The following is a 19,578-nucleotide window of genomic DNA, read 5'->3' on the forward strand; positions in this document are numbered from 1 at the left end:
TATTTATAATGCATGTAACCATTTCATATATTCATTTGCATGTTAGTTCAATATAACTAAAGTGTCGTGTGCTAACCCATTATAAATAATGTTAAGCATGTATCATATAATGACAATAAACTTTCACATCTAGCATGGATGACATGTATGTATCTCTCCCCAAATATTTATAAAACTTAAAGAAAATGGCGCCATAAAGACTCACTTTTGTTGCGTGATCCAAACCCGAGACTTGTTTGTTTTTAGGAGGGCTTCTTGTGTCACCTTTAAAACTGGTACTAACGAAGATTTCAAGTTGTTTTGGGCGATCAATCAAAATGGGTTTATGGTCTCTAACTTCCAGCTCAAAATCAATAAAGAAAAGTAGAAGAGGTGATTGCTTACGTGCGTTTTTGGGGTGCCTTAAGGGAAGAATATGTATGGGATTTATATGGTTATAAATTTGTAATGTGGGTCTCATGTGATGTGGACAATAGTTTATGTTGTACAAGTTTCATGCAAAAGTTCTTTTCAATTGTAGTCTTTGTAAAAGAAACGTGGGTTTTAGCCAATTGAAGTTATGCCCATTTGTTCTTATATAATCATGATACTCAATAACTAGTTGTGACACTTGAGAGATGCTCACGTAGAGAAATAGGCATTGAGGTACAACCACTATTTTTCATCATGAATTCTTGTATTGTATGATATTATTGGTTTCTATTTTATGATAATTGAGATATGGGGTTTTCTAGGTGGTGCACACAAGTATAGCTATTATTATAGGTATGGTTTTATGTTGGTAAAGTAAAAATATGTCATTCCAACTAATGAATGTAATTTAATTAAACAAGTGGTTAATAGTGTCCCATTTAGTGATGTTTAACTTGTTCAAAACAAATTCTTAATTTTAGGTAGCATGGGACGATACTTGTAAAAAAAACTTTTTATCATTAAACAATATTTTAATGGGTTGAGGCGTTTGGAAAGTGGTTATAGATTTAAAAATGTATTAATGTTTCAGTTGTTGTTTAGTTATTGTTTAGTTGTGTTAATGTTAGGTTTAACTGTTATTAAAAAGAAAATATATGTTTTAAATTGATAATGCATGAATTTATAAGTTTTAAATTGTGAATATCTGATTTTTTTTATAAGTTTTAAGCTATGAATACATGATTTTTATACAGATCTGATTGCTTCAGTGGAATAAATAAGTTTTATGTTGTTAATGTATGGGCTTTTTTATATGTTTGAAGCTATTAATGCATGATTTTTTACACGTATATGATTACTTCACTCTCAAACATAAGTTTTTAGTTGTGAATGCATGATTTATTATAATTTTATATAATTCTGAATAATGTATGTAAAATTTAAAATGTGAATATTTGTGTAAATAAACTTTGAAAGAAGCACTAACCTATACATTTGAATGTATAAATGTAAGTTTTAAGTTGAGAATATAGTCGTGAATGTATAATATTTGTGTATTAAATGATGAATTTGTTATATTAAGTTGTGAGTTTTGTGTATTAAACTGTGAATTAAATATATTAACTTGTGAATTGACTATATTAAGTTGTGACTTTTGAATGAAATTTATGTTACTATATAAATGATTTATGTATGAATGTTTGTATTAATTTCCTTATGAATATATTTATTTATTTTTTTGTATAAATATGTAAGAATATATTAGTTTTTATAATTATTTTGCATTAAACTCTAAATTAGCGAATTAATTGGTTTATTAAACTGTGATTAAAATATTTAAGCTATGAATCAATGATTTTATATACAAATCTGATTTGGAAGGAAAAATGGTTGCGACAAAGCACATGTGATTGGTGGTGGCGTATGGTAGTTATTGGTCGTAGAGTTTGAGTTTGACTTCTCTGAATATGTGAATATGTGAATAATGGATTGTAGTAAGTTGTGAATTTTATATATTAAACTGATAATGGACTATATTAAGTTATGTATTTTATGTAGACTTTGTGTTAAAATATGAATGAATATATGTATGAAAATAATAGATTGTGAATTAGTGAATTAATAGGTTTATTAAAATGTGAATATAGTATTTTGAACTGTGAATATGTCTTATAAATGATATATTTTTTAAAGAGATCTACAATTTGGAAGAGATAAAATTGAATTTGTCAAGGCATAATTCCATTTTTTGATTAAGTTTTGTATGTTTGGCTGCAAAAATAAAAATATGTGTTCAAAATCATTACCATAGAAATAATAGTTATAATGTTTGTTCTATTAAGCTATGAATATGACCAAAAAATGTCACTGAATTTGTTGTTAGTCCGACGTTTGTCCGATGATGGTCTGACGACAAGTGGAAATTGATTGTAAACTAGGGAAGAGGAGATTTTTTTTTTCATATATTAATGTTTGATTTGTCCAAAATTCCCTTAATGAAAAATGTGATATCCTCTATTTTTCAGAACCGGAAAAACTGTTCTTTATGCTTTCAAAACAAGTTAACTTTGTTTGAGGAAAATCCCAAAATATTAAAACATTTTGAGTACAAATGTGTTTTCAAATAAAAAACCCTAACGATGTTATAATCAATACAAAACATGAGCTACAACGTAAACACCTATTGATCCCGACTTCAATTGTAGGTTGTCTCTTTAATCACTCTTCATCCTATTCAAGTTCCAGCAGCCGTAGCACCGCTACATGTGATGTATAAAATTTGAGCGAGTTAGGTTTGGAAACCTGGTGAGACATATAGGTTTTCAATCCCAAAATATTATTATGATAATAATCCATAATTAATAAACCTACAAAATCAGTCTTACCAACAACACATATATATATAATCTAACGAAGATAATTATGAAGCATTATACCTTTTTATGCATAGTTACCTAACCCGTCGATTATCGCATACTGATCCTATAACAATGATTATATGGGATCTATCATGATGGATCTCTGTAAGCAACCAATAGACCATACTACTTCAGGGATTCCTTGGCAAGTATCAGCCATTAAAGACAATTATGAGGAGATGGAGTACCCGAATGAGCACCTTTCTTTTTCTTTGAAAAGTATGATCACTAACACCTATAGGTAATGAATGCCAGTATTCCACAAGACTGTCTAAAATAGTTAGTGGTCGTCATCTAACTCCGGCAAATGACTAGTCACGATAGTATAATGTACAATTTTGTTCGTGGCCACACACCACTCTTTTATCTTTCAGATCCTTCATTACCCAATGATAACTTAACAAATAATTCTAGTATGTAACCTGTACCCCGGCACGTGATAGCGCCACAAAACATAGCTCTACTCTCCGTTCTAATCTCACATACATCCCTGATATGATACTACCCACTTATTCAACTTACTATGAACTAAGCATACTTTATAAGTCTTATTTTATAACTAGACAAGACTATAATACATGAAATCAACTTCTAAAGCTGTTTTCATGTTTATGCAATACTATGGAAATAGAGGGTATACATTTAACACAGAATAGTAAGTATTTAGTATACATCTAATCATTTTTAAGTAAGAATACTTCTATTAAGATTGTCACGTGGTATTACCAAAAATAATTTTAACACATATATAACCGTATATGGCTCGCACCATGTATGTTATGTAGTATACAAATTATACATTTAACACATCTTTCCTATATATATATATATATATATATATATATATATATATATATATATATATATATATATATATAAGCTTTCAACTGATATTAAATACTTTTGGTAAAAATCATGCTCACAAAAGTAACTACATACTCGCAAAAAAAGGAATACTTAAAAAAAATATTTGTATTAGAATCATGTTCATGAAAAACTATGCATTCACCTTATTGAGGTGGAAGATTCACGGTTAGGTTAGCTGCTCGTCTAACACTTCCGCTTTTCATTTAAAAGACCTAAATACGAGTATTACTACGTCTTAGTTTTCTTTTATATTCTCCAAGATATATAATATTTCAAATTCCTTAATAATCGCAAGGAATATTAAGTTCTATCAAATAAGGAATGACCAGGTAAGATCATATTGAAGATAGAATCTGTTTGGTATATAAATATATTGTTTGGAAAATCCACTTGAAACACCTCACTAAGACCTTGCCTGGACATCACTCCCACACGTAGATCAATCGGTATTATAAATGGGATTACTGATAAATCTAATTTATAGGTTCATAATAACGACAATGAACGTAAATATAAGTTACACTTAAAAGCGTAGTAAGTGCAACTTAACTTGCATGGTATTCTAGCAAAATCTCGGAAAATAATAGTGTTTTTACCGGAATAGTTGTCGAAAAAAGAGACCGGAAAATTCGTTGGAGGTTCGGAGGAAAATCTTCGCCGGAAAAGGTCTTCGGTCATAGGAATCTTGCTGGAAATGGTTGTTGTCGATGATCGACGTCGGAAGGGTGACTTCCAGAGTAAGGAGCTGTCGGAGGTCAGTCGGGATCAGCGGGGTCGACAGGTGGCAGATAGGAGGTAGCAACGACGATTGCTGTTGGTGGCTCACGAGTGGCGACGGCGGTGGTTCTCGACGGTTCTCGGTTGGAAAAAAGTGAGGGGAGAGAGTGATCTAGAGAAAGAGAGAAAGATAGAGAGGGAGATGGATGGAGAGAGTTGAAAGATTGCTTAGTATTTATAGGAGATGGTTGGTAGAATCTAGGGCTGAGATCTTATTTCTATCCAATGGTGAGATCGTTGGTTGTGTGGCGCATTCTGTTGTCACGTGTCGCATCTAAAATTTTACATTCTTTGAAAAATCGTATCTCTCGCCTATGAGCTTTGTTTTCAACGTTCTTTATATCCACAGATTCTTATTTTCGAGTACTAAAACTTTCCTTTAGATATCAACAACTAGTTAGAAATCTATTTTTACTTTACAGTCTACAAAGATTATACTGTGAAAGAATTTGCGAAATTCATATATATTCTTCATACGAGCTCCGTTCTCGACATTCTTTATATCGACAGATTCATATTTACGAGGACATAAACTCTCATTTACATTGTTTTGGATAACAAATAATCTATTTTTGCCTCATATTTTATAACACATACTGATCCCAGAGCCTCCGGTAGCACAACCGTGACAACGACGAGTTCTCTACTCTTGTGGGGATGGAGCGATAGAAGTTTTGAGAATTAAAGAGAAGGTCACGGAAAGATGAGTCGTTTATCATTACGATAGGTGTCAAGTGGAAGTGCAGTGATGTATGCAGTTGAGGCATCCTAATAGACTGATATACTTGAACCTTGTTCCTACGTGACCCGTGTTGGATTAAGGTGTTTAAGCCAATAACTAAATTATTATATTCTTGTAATTAGAATCACACTCATAGAGAGAGGATGATTTATTAGATTATTATATGATTAATAAACTAATTGGAAATTATGAGGAAATGATGCATTAATATATTATATGATGAATATATTAATTGGAAATAGATAGTTGATTTGTTAATTTATTATGTGATTAGTAAATTAATATGAGATCAATTGTTAAAGTAATTGTTTTGTTGATTTACATGATTACTAAATTAATGATAAATCAATTAGAATTAATTAAGTATTAATCAGAATTAATCTGGAATTAATTTGGGATTAATTGGAATTAACTGAATGTGCAAGGGGTAAATTATAATTGTTCAATAGTTGAACAAAATAGACAATTCTAGAACCAACCAAGGGGTGGACAATTTTAAGATCCCTTATAGGGTTTCCAAAAGCCTCCTGGATGATAATAAGGAAAGGATTTGAATTGAAACTAAATTTATTATTTAATTATTAAAATCTTGCTTTTTCCCTAAGTTACCTAAACTATAAATAGGACCATTTGGGCATCAATTTTTGTGACCACTCTTTCCGAGGAGCATATAAATGGAAGTTTACACTCTCCTCATCTCTCCTCAAGTGTCTTCTAGTTCCAGGGTTTGAGTATGAGCCATTAGAGGCATCATACTTTTGGTGCTGGCTTTCCAAGCTCAACAAATGAAGGAATCAAGTAAACTTGTTTGCTATAACAAGTTTAAGGTATGTAACTCTACTTTATGATTTTCGAAATTTACTAGGGTTCATTGTAGTTTTGTTATTCAAAGTATGTTGCCTTAATGTAAAGACATAGATCTTTTTAGGTTGCATGTGCCTTTCTTAATTGTTAAGTGTTTTCCACATTGTGCATATTGTTGCAACCTAATAAGCCCATCAACCCGATCAATTCGATTGGGCACTTGCCCTATATTTTCATCGTTCAACTCGTTAACAACACAAAAAAACCATTGTTCAACTCTTTGACAAAAATGAAAAACCAAAAGCTCTGCCCTCCCTCCATTTATCCAAGGGATGGAAGGGCAGAGTCCATTGGTGTTCCCCCAATCAATAATTCAGACCTCGAAATCACTGTTTTATCTCATGTCTTTCTTCGTTCATGGTTCGGTATTTCGGTGTCCTAGGCATAGAGGAACCACACCAATCCATCCCAAACATGGTGGTTAAACTCTACTGCGGCAACGATACTGTAGGGGAGGTCCTGCGGAAAAATAGATCGACGCCAAGATGATAAAAAAAACTTCACACCTCCCGTTCTTCATACTTTTTCAATACGAAAAAGAAAATGCAAAATAAAATCAAAAGATCATCTTTTTCAAAACCTCAATTATGAAATCCCCTCTCTCTCACCTCAATTATATATATATATATATATATATATATATATATATATATATATATATATATATATATATATATATATATATATATATAGGGAAGGGTTATATGGAAAACCAAAAAACCCTAAAAATGCATAAAAAAAATACTTAGAGATCACAAATTTTTTTTTGACTTATTATATACAAAAATCGCAGGTTTTTTAATTCATTCGCTGAAAAAAAATAAAAAATCGAATATATATATATATATATATATATATATATATATATATATATATATATATATATATATATATTGGTTTTTTTTTCAAAAAAGTTTTCAGCGAATTTATTAAAAAACCTGCAATTTTTGTATATATAAAGTAAAAAAAAAAGATTTGTGATCTCTAAGTATTTTTTTTTATGCATTTTTATGATTTTTAGGGTATTATGTTTTCACGTAGAACCTAAACATATATATATATATATATATATGTTCAGGTGTTTAAAGTAATTATTGTGTTATTGTATGCATAAATGTGATTCAATCAATTTAAAAACTTAGATAGGGGTAAAATTGTAATCTTAGATTTTAATTAATTTTGGTAATTAATTATTCAAATCATAAACCCTTTATTTTAGGCAAAATCGTTTACATTTACCGCTTTAAAACCCTAGATAGATTCCTGCTCGTACACACTCCTCGTACACAATCAACATTATCAATCCCCAAATCCCAAGATTGCTCCAACCTCCAGGAATTAAGTGAAGTTGTGGCGCCAGAACTAGAAGAGAGTAAGCCGAGAGCTGCTAAACATCCCATTGCTTCCCCCACCGAGATCGACGATGGCTGCTTCGTCGTCCTCCTTTCTTCAAATCAACTCCGCACCAGAGGCGATCGTTGACTCGTGTGTTGATTTCTGACCTACATTCGTTCCTTATCACTCGATTAATCGTGGATCGAAACCCCTCAACTGATTTATGCCTCCGATTCTTTCTAGCCTCCATATGTTCCATCGATTGACTGCCTTCGTCCACGTGTTTTTTCCCGTCGAATGTTCAAATGAAAGAAAAGGGAACAAAAACGCTTCAAATGCTGCAAACCAGTGCGCAACCATGACTCTGACACAAAATAGAAATCGCCATACAGGAGTCTGGATGTCCCATTTAGGATCGTGTTCCCGAGGATAGAAATCGCCATACAGGCGTTTACGGATACTGGTGTTGAGGAAGAAGAAATACATGGTAAGATTTATGGTATTTTCATGTTCTGATTTTGTAAGTATTTTCATCTTCATTTTTTGATTTTTTTCATGGAAATATTTCTCGTGAACAGTAATTATGTGATTCTAACAAGTCATGGCGGTTCAGAAATCTTAAAGAACACAAAAATAATTCTATGGGAATATTGCACACCAGGTGTTTGTAGAAATGTCTGAAAGAGAACTTGATGTTCAAATTCTTGAAGAACACAAAAATAATTTATGAGTTCGTTATTTGTCTTACTTGATTTTATCATGTAGTATGAGTTCTCTTAGAATTACTAAAATTTGTTTTATTTTTGTCGTATAAAAGCATTCTCACATAGTTTTATTCTTACATAATTCATTTTCATGACAGTTATTCTCATAGAATGAATGAAGTACATGATGATCAATGACCAGAAGGTTGGATGAATGTGTGTGGGATAGACATGAACAATCCTTAATGGTCACCGATCTTCCAGAAAAATGCACTACTCATTGTCATATTCTATTAGATTAATCTATAATAGAATGATAATAGTATATGTAATAGTATATTCCAATAGAATAATCTACATATTATATTTGTTTATTATTAGGGAGTGTTTCATTATTATAGAATAAAATATAAAGTTTTTTATTTTTTCAAGGATGTAATAGAAAAAATTTAACTTGTATCTAAAAATTTGTTTATTCTGCGAGAAGTAAGTCTCTTTATTAGTTTATGGCTTGCATTTTCATAGAATATCATTATAAAAAGAATGTCATTCTGACAGAATAAAACCGGGTATGATTAAAAATTATGTTAGAATTATTTAAACTAAATTAATTTAAAAAAAATCAAAATTCAAAAATTAAGATAATCAAAGATCCATTAAAATCTGAAAGTTTGTTTTTTTAAATTTGGGTTTCCTAATTTTAAGGCAATGCAAATGTACAATATTACCCTTCTTTTAATTAAATGACATTATTTTATTTTTCTTTTATTTAATAATATAGGTAAATCACTTTCTTAAAATAATTAAAATGATTGGCCCACATTTATGCATACAATAACACAATAATTACTTTGAATAGAATAACCTAAGCCTATATATATATATATATATATATATATATATATATATATATATATATATATATATATATATATATATATATAGAGAGAGAGAGAGAGAGAGAGATCCAGTAAAAATGATATTTTTTTTTGGAAAGGGAACTTCTCTAACGAGGGTTTCCGGGCCAGCTTTCGTGCACCGACTAATCCCCCGCTGCAAACATGAAGCTTTGCCTCATGCCCTGGAGTCACTGCAGGCGAACCTCCATGGCCACAAGGGTTGAGTGGTGCCAGCATTTTGAACATGGGTCAATAGGTTATCCACCATATCTTCCACATGCCTTACCAAGTCACCACAACCCAAGTTTTTTTTGCGATGATTTTTGTGAGACATGGGTCAATAGGTAAGAAGTTTTTTTTCTACATATTATTTGTGAGACAAAAAAATCATTAGATGAATCAAAAATAACATGATTCACAAAAAAATCCCAAAAAAACATCTTGATGATTCATTTTTGCGATGATTTGTTGTTATTCACTAAAATTGTAAAAAAAATGAATTTTTGCTTGATTTACCAAAAAAAGAATCATGATTGGTGTTTTTTTTGGGATTTTTTTCTTTTGAGTAATTTTAATTTTTCTTCATCTAATGATTTATTTTGTTAGTTCTCTAAAAAAATATACATATAAAAAATTTATTTCCATCCTACAAAATATTTCTTTTTGTTATGAATTAAGCGTAATTAATGTAATTATAAATCAAACCAAACTAGTAAACTTTGATAAGAACTTTAATTGAGAAGAAAGAATATTTAGAGAGAATATGAAAGTTATATCTCTTATAACTTTTGGTGTGTCTCATTCTTTACAATGGAGGGGTATTTATACTACAAATTTTACTAACATATAATTGTAACTAGTTAGAAATGTTGACAAATTTACCATGCACCAATTATTATGTCATCCACCAATTATTTACAACACCACCAATTATTTACAACACTCCCCCTTGGATGACATCATTTTAGCGTTCAACTTTGACGTACTGCCTCATTAAAAACCTTGCTAAAGAAAACCCAGTGGGAAAAAACTTTAGCGAAGGGAAAAGAGTGCAGTGTATAGTTGACTCCCCCTTATTTAGACATCTGTCACATTATATTCTATGCACATGTCGCATTCCGATGCCATGGACATGTTTCCTGAAGATTGCAGTAGGAAGTGCCTTCGTAAAAAGGTCTGCTGCATTATTACTGGATTGAACATATTTGATTTCAACTTGATGGTTCTTTATAAGCTCTTGAGTGTACTCAAAAACTTTGGAGGTATATGTTTTGTCCTGTCGCTCTTGATATATCCCTCTTTCATTTGAGTGACACATGCTGAGTTATCTTCATAAATTAAAGTTGGACATATATCCTTTTCAAGTCCACATGAAGTTAAAACTAGTTGTGTCATCGATCTTAACCATGTACATTCTCTACTAGCTTCATTTAGTGCAATTACTTCAGCATGATTCGAGGATGTCGCAACAAGTGTTTGCTTTTGAGAACGCTAGGAAATTGCAGTACCTCCATTCATGAATACGTATCCAGTTTGAGATCTAGCTTTATGAGGATCAGACAAATAACCTACATCTGCATAACCAATCAATCCTTGTTTTGAATTGTTAGGGTAAAATAACCCTAAATCACTAGTTCCTCGAAGGTATCGAAAAATATGTTTGATTCCATTCCAATGTCTTTTTGTTGGGGCTGAACTAAATCTTGCTAGCAAGTTTACAGCGAAAGAAATGTCAGGTCTAGTACAATTGGTAAGATACATAAGAGCTCCAATTGCATTTAGATATGGTATTTCTGAACCAAGGACTTCTTCATTTTCTTCGCATGGACGAAATGGATCCTTGTCAATATTTAATGATCTAACAACCATTGGAGTGCTTAAAGGATTTGCATTTCCCATATTGAAACGTTTCAAGACTCTTTCTGTGTAATTTGATTGATGCACAAGTATTCCGTTAGGCATATGCTCAATCTGTAAACCAAGACAATATTTGGTTTTTCCAAGATCTTTCATTTCAAATTATTTCTTTAAAAGTTCAATCACTTCAAGGATTTCTTTATTCGTTCCAATGATGTTCAGATCATCAACATAGACTGCTATGATCACATATCCAGATGTTGTTTTCTTAATAAATACACATGGACAAATAGTGTTATTTTATAACCTTTACTTGTCAAATAATCGCTTAAACGATTGTACCACATGCGCCCAGATTGCTTTAAACCATACAAAGATCTTTGTAATTTTATAGAATACATTTCTTTGGGTTTTGCACTTAACACTTCAGGCATTTTAAATCCTTCAGGGATTTTCATATAGATATCACTATCAAGTGAATCCATACAAGTAAGCTGTAACAACATCCATAAGACGCATCTCTAAATTTTTAGATACTGCCAAGCTGATTAAATATCTGAAAGTGGTTGCATCCATTACCGGTGAATAAGTTTCTTCATAATCAATTCCAGGTCTTTGAGAGAAACCTTGAGCAACAAGCCTGGCCTTGTATCTTACAATTTCGTCTTTCTCATTTCTTTTTCATACGAAGATCCATCTATATCCTAATGGTTTCACAACTTCAGGTGTGAGGATAATGTTCCCAAAAACCTTTCTCTTGTTAAGAGAATTTAATTCAACTTGCATAGCTTCCTTCCATTTAGCCCAATCATTTCTTCTTTGACATTCAATGACAGATTGTGGTTCGGGATCATCATTCATAATATCACATGCAACTGAATAAGAAAATATTGCACCTATATTGTCAGTTTCATTTTGGTCACATATTCTATTTGTCTGACCATAATTTAGTGCATCATCCTCCTTTCCTGGGGGAATTTCAATAATTCGTGTTTCTCCAGGAACACTTTCCTCATGATCTAGTGCATTTTCTGCTCCTCTTCTTTTTCGTGGGTTCTTATCCTTAGAACCAAATGGCCTTACACGCTTCAGGCGTGTTTTAGACTCTTGAGTGACTTTATCATCAGATTGTCCATGTGGAATGTCAATTCGAGCTGGAACATTGACAACTGGTATATATGATTTAGTCACCCTTTTTGTGTCAGTAAATGCATCAGGTAATTGATTTTCCATTTCTTGGAAATTCATTATCTTTTGAAATTCCATGTCACATTGCTTTGTGCGAGGGTCAAGATATGATAAAGTAGGCTCATGCCATGACACATCCTTTTCCAGAATCTTCTTTTCTCCACCTAATGATGGGAAATTTGTCTCATCAAATTGACAATCTGCTAGGCGTGCTGTGAAAACATCACCTGTTAATGGTTCAAGATATCTTATAATAGAGACTGACTCATAACCAACATATTTTCCCAACCTTCTTTGAGGACCCATTTTTGTCCGTTGAGGTGGTGCAATAGGGACATATACTGCACACCCAAAAATTCTCAAATGGGATATATTTGGCTCTTGACCGAAAGCAAGTTGTAGTGGAGAATATACATGATATGAACTTGGTCTCATGCGTATCAATGATCCATCATGTAAGATTGCATGGCCCCAAACAGAAACAAGAAGTTTGGTCCTCATTATCAATGGTCTAGCTATTAGCTGGAGACGTTTAATCAGTGATTCAACTAAACCATTTTGTGTGTGTACATGAGCAACTGGATGCTGAACAACAATTCCTAGAGACATACAATAGTCATTAAATGCTTGTGAAGTAAATTCACCAGCATTATCAAGTCTCACTCTTTTGATAGTATAATCAGGGAAATGTGCCCTTAATTTAATAATTTGGGCAAGAAACTTTGCAAATGCCATATTACGAGTTGATAATAGGCAAACATGAGACCATTTGCTGGATGTATCTATTAAGACCATAAAGTATCTAAATGGTCCAGATGGTGGGTGAATCGGTCCACATATATCACCTTGAATTCTTTCTAGAAATCTAGGTGACTCCCTTTCAACTTTCATTGGAGAGTGTTTTATAATTAACTTTCCAAGGGAACAAGATGTACATGGTTTTATGCTATTGGATTGAGGGAACTTTTGGTCCTTCAATGGATGCCCATGTGTATTCTCAATTATCCTTCGTATCATTGTTAATCCTGGCTGGCCCAACCTATCATGCCATAAACTGAATGTCCCAGGATCACAATGTTTTCCTTCGACTACCATATTTGATTCAATCATATGTATATATGTATAATGCAGACCAGAATCAAGTGTTGGTAGTTTTTCAAGCACATGGTTTTTGTCTATAATATACATATATTTCTTATTTTCAATGGTCACAGTTTTTGTGTCATATCCTTTGAAATATATGTCATTAAAACTTAATAAGTTTCTATTATACTTTGGAGAAAATAAGGCATTTTCTATACAAAAGCTTATACCATTTGGTAATATAAAATGGGCTTTCCCGGTTCCCTCTATCAAGTCTGAGGGACCTGATATTGTATGTATGACTGTTTTTGTTGGTACTAATTCTGAAAAATATTTCTTTGATTTCAGAATAGTATGTGTACTACCACTATCTGCTATACAAAGATCTCCAATCTTTTCTTGGTGTTGTGCTCCAGTTGGACTCATATTAAACTTCACATATAAAAGGAATAATAAGTGAATAAAAATAATCATAATTATTATTAAAAAGAAAGTTCATTTATTGTAGGAAAGACATTACATGAAAAACAAACGAAGGAAAAACAATTTTACTAGAACAATAATAGATTTTTTTTAGTTTATGTCTTCCATGTCAATTGCAGAAATCAGCAACATTTAGCGGAGTGAATTCAACATTATCAGTGAGGTTTGCTTCTTTTCCTTTTCCTTTAATGGACTCTTGATAAAGTTGACAAAGATGTGCAGGTGTGCGACAGGTCCTTGACCAATGGCCTGTGCTACCACATCTATAACATGAACCATCAGATTTTTGTGATGTCCCAGTGTCATGCCTTGCCAATTTGGCCTTATCTTGTGTGTGGACATTGTTTCTTTGTGAATATTGGTAATTATTCCTTTTCTGGCCACGACCACGATTATTACCTTGTCCACGACCAGAATTATGGTTCTGATTATGGCTTTGGTTTCGATTAAAATAGCCACGGCCTAGTCCTCGACCACGACCTCGCCCTCGTCCACGTGTATTGTTTTGATGACCATCAGTATTTGTAGCATTTGCTTTAGGAAGTGCTACTGATCCCGTTGGACGAGATTCATGGTTTTTCATCAAGAGTTCATTGTTTTGCTCTGCAACGAGCAGACATGCATTCAGTTCAGAATATCTTGTGAACTTTTGCATCCGATATTGTTGCATCAAGGTAATGTTTGTTGCATGAAATGTTCAGTAAGTTTTCTCCAACATATCTTCATCAGTAACCTCTTGTCCACAATACTTGAGTTGTGAACATATTCTGAACAAAGCTGAGTTGTATTCATTTACTTTCTTGAAGTCTTGAAACCTTAGTGTTCTCCATTCATCTCTAGCATTTGGAAGTATAACTTCCTTTTGATGATCAAATCTTTCTTTCAAAAGATTCCAGAGAATACTTGGATCAGTAACATCAAGATATTCAAATCTCAACATTTCATCAATATGCTTACGAAGGAAAACTTGTGCTTTTGCTTTGTCTTGTGCCAAGCAATTATTAAATTCATATATAGTATTTGAGATACCCATGGATTCAAGATGCATTTTTACATCTATCATCCATGGCACATAGTTTTTCCCACTAACTTCAAGTGCTGCAAACTCGAGCTTTGCAATGTTGGACATAATGTAACTATAATATTTAAACAAAATAAAAATTAAAATTAAAATCCATTTATTTCAATAAATATTACACAAAAAAGAAGCGGTAAAGCTAACATTGCATACAAGCCTAAAAGTAGATGAAATTCCATATTATCTTCGATGTTAAGGATTGGGATGAAAAGTAACATGAGTATTATAGTCATGATTATCACAAAAGGATGAATAATCTTGAAGCTTGATTTCTTGAAATTGATTTATTTGATAGAAGAGAGAAATATTTGTTGTGGGGTAAAATAAGCAGGATAAAGATGTTTATTTATGGTAAAAAAATATAGCCGTTGTTTTTGCTGTTTATAATCGTTGCATATATATTCCCGTTGTGTATATATGTATATGTATTTTATAAATCATGTAATAAGACTTATAACTAATACATAACTTTATTAATTAGAAACATAAATAAATATTAGTAAATGTTTAAATAAAATTATGAAGAGTATCTAAAATATAAATAAACATTGACATGTATAAATAAATATAATTTAAATGTTAGTATGCACAAATAAAAGTTAGTAGCATAATATAAATGTTAGTATGCATAAATAAAAGTTAGTTGCATAATGTAAATGTTAGTTTGCATAAATAAAAATTAGTTACATAATGTAAATGTTAGTATAAAAATTAGAATACATAAAGAAATGTTAGTATAAGAAATAAAAATTGTTAGTAGTCCATAATGTCCATAATGTATAAGTTTCATTAATTCATTAGTATTATTATTATTTTAATATGATTGAGGTTTTTATAATTAATAGTGTTTTTACTAAGTAATACATACCTTGATTAAGATAGATGTGATTTTCAACTTGTTTAATAACCTTGATTAGAGCTTTCGTGCTGATAACGTGTTATGAATTAAGCGTAATTAATGTAACTATAAATCAAACCAAACTAGTAAACTTTGATAAGAACTTTAATTGAGAAGAAAGAATATTTAGAGAGAATATGAAAGTTATATCTCTTATAACTTTTGGTGTGTCTCATTCTTTACAATGGAGGGGTATTTATACTACAAATTTTACTAACATATAATTGTAACTAGTTAGAAATGTTGACAAATTTACCATGCACCAATTATTATGTCATCCACCAATTATTTACAACACCACCAATTATTTACAACACTTTTTTATTTGATTCGTAATATATATATATATATATATATATATATATATATATATATATATATATATATATATATATATATATATATATATATATATATATACACACACGTATATATAGGGTCCGGTTCCTGTGAGGATTCATTTTAAAGTGAGGACTCGTGAGGACACCTTAAAAAAATTAAAAAAATATCTAAAAAAATACAGATCATAAAATCGAGCATAGATCTATGTCCAGGAGAAAAAATAATTGGAATTTTTTTTTGCATCATTAAAATTGATCCATGATTCAATTTTAATTTTTTATTTTGCATCATTATGATCCATGATTCAATTTTAATGATCCAATTTTTTTTTTCAATTTTTTTCTTCCGGACATAGATCTATGCTCGATTTTATGATTTGTATTTTTTTTAGATTTTTTTTCGATTTTTTAAGGTGTCCTCACGAGTCCTTACTTTAAAATGAGTCCTCACCCAATCATGTTTATATATATATATATATATATATATATATATATATATATATATATATATATATATATATATATATATATATATATATATATATATATACGGGAAAAGTGAATATACCCTTAAGGGAATATAAGATTAGATACCCATTACTTAAAAGTACGTAGTTTTGATTAGTGGATAAATTTGCTAAATAAAAAAAAGTACGTAGTTTCCTTAACCGTGATCACATTCCTATTCAAATCATTCCATCATCAAGAAATCGGAATTATCTTAAAACGCATTGACAAATACTGGAATCGAAATTCAGGGAGTTCAAAAAAAACTGCAATTCACAAAGAACCGAAATCAAAAAAATTGCAATTCACAAGGAATCGAAATCATCCCCTTTTTTTTCGTTCAGACCACTTTCAAGTAAGCTCGTAGCCTGCAACTGTGTAGTTTGTTTTGTGTATTTGATTAGTAAATTTTTATTTTTTATTATCAATTGGAATTAGTTGCAATTCACAAGGAATCGAAATCATCCCCTGTTTTTTTTCCTGAGTGCGGTCTGTAATGTTGCATCTTTTTTTTGGCTGAAGACATATGCTAAAAACAGTTTGGTTGGTTATGAATAATTGAAGATAAAAAGCAACAAACAAATTGATATGATTATTAAAGAGTTAACTTCATGGTGCCTCCTCAAGTCTCTGTTTTGGGTTAACTTGGATGAACTAGATCAAACTTATTGGAAGCAATGAATAATTGAAGATAAAAAGCAACAAACGAATTGATATGATTATTAAAGTTTTTTCAGAATTTAATATTCGAGATTATTGTTTAGGATGTTCTTTATTACCTGATGAATCTTTATTTGTTTCGGGATTTAAAAGTGACATTGTTGTTTTTAGACATTGTCATTGGCTGTTATTGTGTCTTTTTTTATGTATAATGTTTCCATTATATTCAATATAAAACAATTTGGTGTTAATCTTTTATTTGGAAATATGCATCGTTGTCTATTGCAGGCCATAATGAGTGAAGCCGAAGCAACTAATCAAGCTATAGAACCATATATAACCGAAGATATTGACACAAATGATTACGTGGAAGCAACATATGAATGTGAAAAACTAAATAGTATCGGTGTGAACGTTGAATTTGACGAAGATGAAGTTAACGATGAAAGTATATTGGGAAAGGTTTTTTATACACCCGATGATGCCTATACATTTAATAATGATTATTCTTTTTTACATGGCTTTGGTATACGTAGAGATGACACAATTAAAAATCCTAAAACAAATGAGCCTTTTCGAAAGATATATGTATGCAACAAAGAAGGTTTCAAAAGGATGGACAAAAATGATTCAAGTGAAAATGAGAAAAAACGTCGTAGAGATGTTAGAACCGGATGTCAAGAAAAGCTTCGAATAACAAGACGGGAGGATGGGAAATGGTTGGTGGACTCGTTTAATGACACACACAATCATGACTTGACCATGACCCCTACGAAGGTGATGAAGCATCGATCTCATAGCATTTTCCCCGTTCAATAGAAGGTAAATCTCTTATGGTGCAATTTGGTCAAGCAGGGTTGAAACCTTCTCGGATTAAAAAGGCTATTAATACAATGAAAACCTCAAATGTAGCTGATGTTACTTCAAAGAAATGTGCCGATGTCTTATCTGAGCAACGAAAACAACATAAAGGAAAGGAGTTTTATGGACTTATAAAACATTTTCAAGATAAAACATTAGTTGATAGTGACCGGTATTTTGTTGTGGATTTGTCTGATGATGGGTATCCTAGAAATATCTTTTGGGCTGATGGTAGATCAAGAGATGCTTATACAAAATTCAGAGATGTTGTGTTTGATGTCACTTATATGACTAACAAGTTCAAGATGCCTTTTGCTCCATTTACTGGGGTGAATCATCATGGGCAGTCTATACTTTTTGGTGGAGCATTGTTTGAAAATGAAAAGGAACAGACATTCGAATGGTTATTTGAACATTTCCTCAAATGTATGTTTAACAAGTATCCGAAGGAAATTATAACAGATCAAGACAAAGCAATGGGAAATGCAATAAAAAAAGTGTTTCCGAAGACTCGACATCGTTTTTGTTCATGGCATATCATGAAGCATGAAACTGAGCACCTTCGATCGTATGTTTCCCATTACAGTGATTTTCAAGAAACGCACAAACAATGGGTAAATAGTGACACCATTGAACAATTTGAAGCAACATGGGAAGTTATGTGTAGTAAGTATGAACTGGAAAGCAATAGTTGGATTAGTGACATGTATAACCAACGTATACATTGGGATAAACCCTTCTTGAAGGATACTTTCTTTGCTGGTATGACAACAACCGGACGAAGTGAGAGTATCAACTCATTTTTTTATGGATTTGTTAATTCGAGGACCATGTTGAATGATTTTGTTGTACAATACGACAAATCAGTTGAGTCTCGAAGGGCTGCCGAAGAAGATGAAGAGTTCAACACTATGAACTCAAGGCCGGTTCTTTCTTCAGTGCATCCAATCGAAGCAAAAGCAGGTCAATGTTATACTAGAAAGATGTTTGATACTTTCAAAAAATAATGGACCGAAATTACAAATTTGACTCATGAGACTATAGGAAAAACTACAGAAGAAAGCACATACCGAGTTGGGCAATTGGATGTTGATAAAAAATATTGACGCGTTGTTACCTTTCGTTCTTTGGATCAAGTCAGCGTCACATGTTCCTGTGCTAAGTATGAGACAAATGGGATTTTATGCAAACATAGCCTATACGCGATGAAGAATAAACATGTTAAAGAACTCCCGAGTCACTATATTTTACCACGATGGACCCTTAATGCTAGGTACAAACTGGGTAGTGCTAGTATTGGACTCGGAGAAATGAATAATAAAAATGGAGTTAGTGCCTACACACTATGGTGTGTCCGTTCAAATTTTACTAAACTAATTGAACAAGCAAGAGACCCCCTTCAGAGATACAAAAAGTCAATACACTATTGATAAGTCTTTTAGATGATCAAACAAATCAAAAGAAATCTATGTCTTTGGAGAATGCATCTCAAGGTTCTTGTATATGAGTTTCGCAAATAGATATGATGCCACAGTTATCTGTCTGTGATCCTCTTGGTCCATCTACTACAAAAGGGCGTCCTAAAATTGCTAGTAGAATCAGG

At 31.7% G+C, this 19,578-nt stretch overlaps 1 pseudogene; it reads left to right on the forward strand.

Moving 5' to 3' along the window:
- Positions 1-17,947: 17,947 nt before the first annotated feature.
- On the forward strand, positions 17,948-18,982 carry LOC145121986 (protein FAR1-RELATED SEQUENCE 5 pseudogene; annotated as a pseudogene).
- Positions 18,983-19,578: the final 596 nt, after the last annotated feature.

This window comes from Lactuca virosa, chromosome 6 (assembly GCF_052849685.1).
Source record: "Lactuca virosa cultivar CGN04683 chromosome 6, Lactuca_virosa_CGN04683_v6, whole genome shotgun sequence".
Taxonomy (NCBI): Eukaryota; Viridiplantae; Streptophyta; class Magnoliopsida; order Asterales; family Asteraceae; genus Lactuca; species Lactuca virosa.